The sequence below is a fragment of the Vombatus ursinus genome, unplaced genomic scaffold, assembly GCF_900497805.2.
Source record: "Vombatus ursinus unplaced genomic scaffold, bare-nosed wombat genome assembly UNPS02014777.1, whole genome shotgun sequence".
Taxonomy (NCBI): Eukaryota; Metazoa; Chordata; class Mammalia; order Diprotodontia; family Vombatidae; genus Vombatus; species Vombatus ursinus.
The window spans coordinates 2,357,468-2,363,073 of record NW_020954555.1 but is presented as its reverse complement, the minus strand read 5'-3'; positions in this window follow the sequence as shown (position 1 = coordinate 2,363,073).

Below are 5,606 nucleotides of genomic sequence, written 5' to 3'. Positions count from 1 at the left end.
AGAAGGGAGCAGCCATCTGGTAGTTTCTCATTTTAGCTAATTATTCTTGTTAACTAGATGAGAAGCTCAGTTGCTGCTGAAGGAACATAAATGATATTGATGTCTTCTACATTTCATTGCCTTGGTTTAAAATCCTGGTTATACTACTCTTGTTGTGGTTCTAATTCTTTCCACTACATTATGATACCATCAAATAACAGGCTAGTTAAATTAGTGCTGCTGGACTTCATTGGAGGTGGAGATCAAACTGGAGCTGGGGTGGTCAGAAAAGGCTTCTCTTAAATGGCACCTGAGTTGGCCATGATGGTGACCAGCTATAATCCGTGCAGCTGGAAAGGCTAAGGATGATGGATCTCTTGAGCTCAGGAGTTCTGAGCTTCAGTGGGCTATGTCTATCAGGGGGTCTGAACTAAGTTTGGCATCAGTGTGGTGAGCCACCGTGTTGCCTGAACAATCAGCCCGAGATCAGAAACTGAACAAATCAAAGCTCCCATGCCCATCTGTGGTGGCATTGGGCCTGTGAATGGCCACTGCACTTCCAGCCTGGGGAAGTCCAGTCTTTAAAAAAAGAAAAGAAAAACAGAAAGAGGCACTTGAGCGGGACCTTGAAGGATGGTTGGACTTAGGTAATTGGAAAGAAAGTAGGAGGCATTCCAGGAAGGGAAGGCCTGTTGACTTTGGAGACTGGCTGAACCATGTTACTCCACTAATCATGAGAGCTGACTTTGCGGATCTTGGTGAAAGTACCCACTCCTCTCTGAAGTTTTCCCTGATCACACAGAAAATTGTGTGAAAATTTTCTTGGGTCATTTTGTTTGGAACTCTCTGTTTCCCCCATCATTTCAACAGATACGCTCCATCCAGCTGTCCTTCTGAGCCATCTGGCTGCTGTCCAGATGCTGCCCCCTGATCTTCTCTCCACCTGGATATGCATCCTCCAGATGGAACCTGTAGAAATTTTGGTCCCAGGCTCTAGGGCAGTCAGTTCACTCAGCTTTGGGACTTCTGCCCTGGGACTGAGTTATCTTGATTGTTGAATGAGTAATGTGGAGTCACCTAGTCAACTATACTTAACCTGCCCCCATAGCAGATCCAACTTCAAATCCCATCTAGCCATCCTCCCTGCCACTGTGTGGAGTGTGCTATTCCTTCCCTCCCTGTCCACCTCCAGCTCTGGGCACAGTAATCAAATCAAAGGTATATTAAGCAGCTGACCCATGGATCAACCTCCATTCTCCTCTTGTGTCCCTCTACCATCTTAGAATGAGAATGGAAGCTCTTCGAAGACACCTTCTTCCTTCCTTCCTTCCCTTCTTCCCTCTTTCCTTCTTTCCTTCCTTCCCTCTTTCCTTCCTTCCTCTCCTCTTTCCTTCCCTCCCTCCTTCCTTTTTCATTCCTTCTTTCTTCCTTTCTTCCCTCCTTCCTTCTTCCTTCCTTCCCTTCTTCCCTCCTTCCTTCTTTCTTTCCTTCCTTCCTTTCCTCTTTCCTTCCCTCCCTCCTTCCTTCTTCGTTCCTTCTTTCTTTCCTTCCTTTCCTCCCTCCTTCCTTCCTTCTTCCTTTTTTCATTCCTGCCTTCCCTCCCTCACTTACTCCTTCTCTTCTTCCCTCCCTCTCTCCTTCCCTTCATTCATTCCTTCATTCCTTACTTCCTCCCTGGCTGTGAGAGATGGGAGAGCAGACAAGAGCAATTTAAAATCTCCCACAGCCAAAGACAGTCTGTTGTAATGGTTTGAGGTCTAGATGTAGAGTAAGGAAGACCTGGATTCAAATTCCATCTCAGACACTTTCTAACTGTGTTATCCTGGATAGGTCACCTAACGTTTGTAGCCTCAGTTTCCTCATCTGTAAAACAGGGACAACAATAGTGCCTGAGAAAACATATGTAAAGTACTTTGCAAACCTTAAAAATTAGCTGTTATTATCCACTCACAGGTGCAGAAACTCCCTTTACCATGGCACAGACTCACAGAATCTCAGGGTGGAAGGGCCATCCTCAATGACCATCTAGTCCAGCCTTTACCTGAACAGGAATCCCCACTGTAACATCCCTGTCAGATAGGCCTTCAAGCCCCTACTCAAAGATCTCTTTATGGCTTAAAAAGGCTTCCTCAGAGCAACTCTATAAGGTTAGCAGCCAACTCTCTGGCAGCCAGGTGGTACGGTGGATGGAGCACTGGGCCTTGACTCAGAAAAAGATCTGAGTTCAAATCCCACTTCAGACACTTAAGCTGTGTGACCCTGAGCAAGTCACTTCACCTCTGCCTCAGTTTCCAGAATTGTAAAATGGGGATCATAATAGCACCTACCTCCCAGGGTTGTTGTGAGGATCAAATGAGATGACATAGTAGGTGCTACATAAGCGCTTATTTCTTTCTTTACCACCATGCTTCAGCTGCCTTCTTACCCTGGAAAATCCCCTGGGTGAGTTCCTTCTGGGAACTAATATTTGAGGAACTATCCAGGCCAACCAACCACAGGTTCACTTCAAACCCCACCCAGCACAAACATGGCTCATGGTTCAAGGGTGGAGAATAACTTTCTTTCCTTTCCTTCCCCCCTTCCCTTTTTAGTTCCCTTGTATTGTTGTCTTTCCCCATCAGAATAAAATTTCCTTGAGGGTAGGAACTATGTTTCTGCTTGTAGTTGTATTCTCAGCACTTTGCCCAGTGCCTGGGCATATCTGCTGTCAGTAAGTCTTTTCAGTCATCTGACAGTAAGCCCATTCAGAGTTTTCTTAGCAAAGATACTGGAGTGGTTTGCCATTTCCTTCTCCTGCTCTTTTTACAGATGAGGAAACTGAGGTAAACAGGGTTAAGTGACTTGTCTAGGGTCACACAGCTAATAAGTATCTGAGGTCAGATTGGAGGCCTGGCCCATAGGAAGCACTTGACCAATACTCGTTGACTTGAGGCCCGTGGCACAAGTATCATCATCCTTATTTTTATTCTGGGGGAAATACCCCCAGGCCCAGGGAAAGGAAGTGACATAGTATGATCATCAATTTAGAGCTGAAAAGCACCTTAAAGGCCATCTAGTCTAATCCCTTCATTTTCTAGATGAGGAAACTGAGGCTGTTCTTGCCCAGAGTCACACGGTTAGCGAGTGTCTAAGACAGAATTAAAATTCAGGTCCTCCTGATTCTATGTCCAGTGCTCTATCTACTGTACCTCCTGGCTGTCTCTAAGACACCTAGAAAACGGAAGTTGAATGATTTGCCTCAGTTCACCCAGCTAGTAAGTAGCAAAGTCAGAATTTGAATCCGCGTCTTAGGACTCCAAATCCAATGTTCCTTCTGCTGCCTCATGGCACAGCTGCTGCTGGTATAGACTCCCCCTGCCTTGCCCATATATGTAGGAGGCACATATGTGTTTTTGATAGGTAGGGCTAACCTTGATGGTGACTCCTGGCCTACCTTTTGCAGCACTATTGCTATAACCTTCTCTGGGCTGTTCAGCATCTCCGGGGCTGGCATTTCCTGGTCCTAGTGCCTCAGGGCTGGGAGGACTGTCACAAAGATTGAGGTTGAGTCTCTTCCCTTGCTAGTACCCAAAGAATGGAGGAGAGGGGGGTCAAACAGGGAAAACCCTTAGGAAATCAAATCAGTTTAGAGTGTCAGCCAAGAGCATCTGGAGCCTGAGAAAGAATCTTCCTGTTGCTCTGGTACCCCAGCTCCAGGAAAATTCTTCCCTGGGGCCCCCTGTTCCACTACTTCTCACTTTGGGTCCTGAAATGGGTCCCCTTATCAGTTACTGCCACCTCCCGCCCAAGGATGATGCATAGATTTTATAGTCACGAGCACAATGGATTTCGAGTCAGAAGACCTGAGTTTGAATCCTAATTTTGACGTACATTAGGTAGGAAACTATAAATAAATCACTACCCTTCTTCGGCCCTCAGTTTCCTCATCTGCAAAATGAAAGGGTCAAACCTGATGATCTCTAGCTGGTTTTAGATTATCACTGAGGGACTCTGCATTTCCTACCACCTGCAATCCTTGGACTGGATTCTACCATGATCATGCTCCCTGGAAGCCTCAGTAACAGGAAATTCATCATTCTGCCTTGGAGATTGCATCAGCTTTGGTACTCACACCTACCTCATCAGCATCCTAAGTACCCTATGCCTCTTGGATTGGAGGGCTAGAGCAATGAACTCCCGAAGCCTCCATTTTAAAGAGGGGCTCCCATGCCAGCAATTGCATTTCTCACCAGCTGCACTACTTGGTGTGGGCTCTGCTATCTCCCTCCACCCTCCCACTTTCCATCCCCTTTTGGGTATTGTCTTCCCCAATTAGATTACAAGCTTCTTGAGGGCAGGCAGTGTTTTTCTTTTTGTAATTTGTATCCCCAGCATTTAGCACAGTGCCTGGTACATAGTAGGTGCTCAATAAATGTTTATTGACTGACTCACCAGCTCCCTCACCCCTATGCAGATGATTCCAAGATCTATTTATCCAACCCTAGTATTTCTGCTGATCCTCAATCCTTATGTCACCAAATACAATTTGGACATCTCAAACTGGATTTCCCCACAGGCTTCTCAAACTCAACATGTCCAAAACAGAATCCACGATCTTCGCTTTGCTGCCCCCCACCTCTATCCCTAACCTCTCCCTCTTTTGAACTCTCCTCCTGCTGTCCAGGGTACTTCTATCATGACTGTCTACAAGACTTAAGAAAACTCATTCAGTTTCTGAAAGAGGTACAAGAGGCCTTTCCCCATTCCTCTCTCCTCCCTCCTCCCCTCCCCCTGCCTAGTGCCTTCCCTTTGGAATTGACTCTCTGTAAATAACATAGTTATTTGCATGTTGTCTCCATTGTTAGAACGTAAGCTCCTTGAAGGCAGGAACTAAGTTTTTGCTTTTCTTTTTTTTAATCCCCAGAGTTTGGCACAGGGCCTGGCACAAAGGAAGTGCTCATTTTGTTGATTGATTGAGCCCCTCAGTCACCCAGGCTCCCAGCCTCCGTGCCAGCCTCCATTCCGCTATCTCCTTCAATCCCACATGTTCACTCTCTTGCCAAATCTTCTCAAGACTGTTCTCTCCCACTCATTCAGCCACTACACCTGTTCAACCTTGATTGATTCACACCCGGACTATTGTGATAACCTCCTAATTAGCTCATCTCTCCCCACTCCAATTCATCCTCCACTCGGCTGCCAAGATGATTTTCTTAAGGCGTCCCAGGTGTGACATGCAATAGCTCCCTAGTACCTCCGGGATAAAATATGAACTCTGCTTGGCATTTAAAACCCCAGACCTTCCTATTTTACCAGCCTTCTTATACCTTACTCCCAGCCACAATGGCCCACCTGCTTGCTGTTCCTTACCTATTACTTAGCTATGACTTACCCTATGGCTTTGTACTCACTGACCATCCTCCAAGCCTGGGATGCTCTGTCCCCTCACCTCTGCTCCTTAGTTTGTCTGGCTTCCTTCAAAACACAGCTTCAGGGGCAGCTAAATGGCACAGTGGATAGAGCACCAGCCCTGAAGTCAGGAGGACCTGAGTTCAAATCCAACCTCAGGCCACACGTTTGACACTTATTATCTGTGTGACCCTGGGCAAATCACTTAACCCCAATTGCCTAAAAAAAAAAAAAAAAAA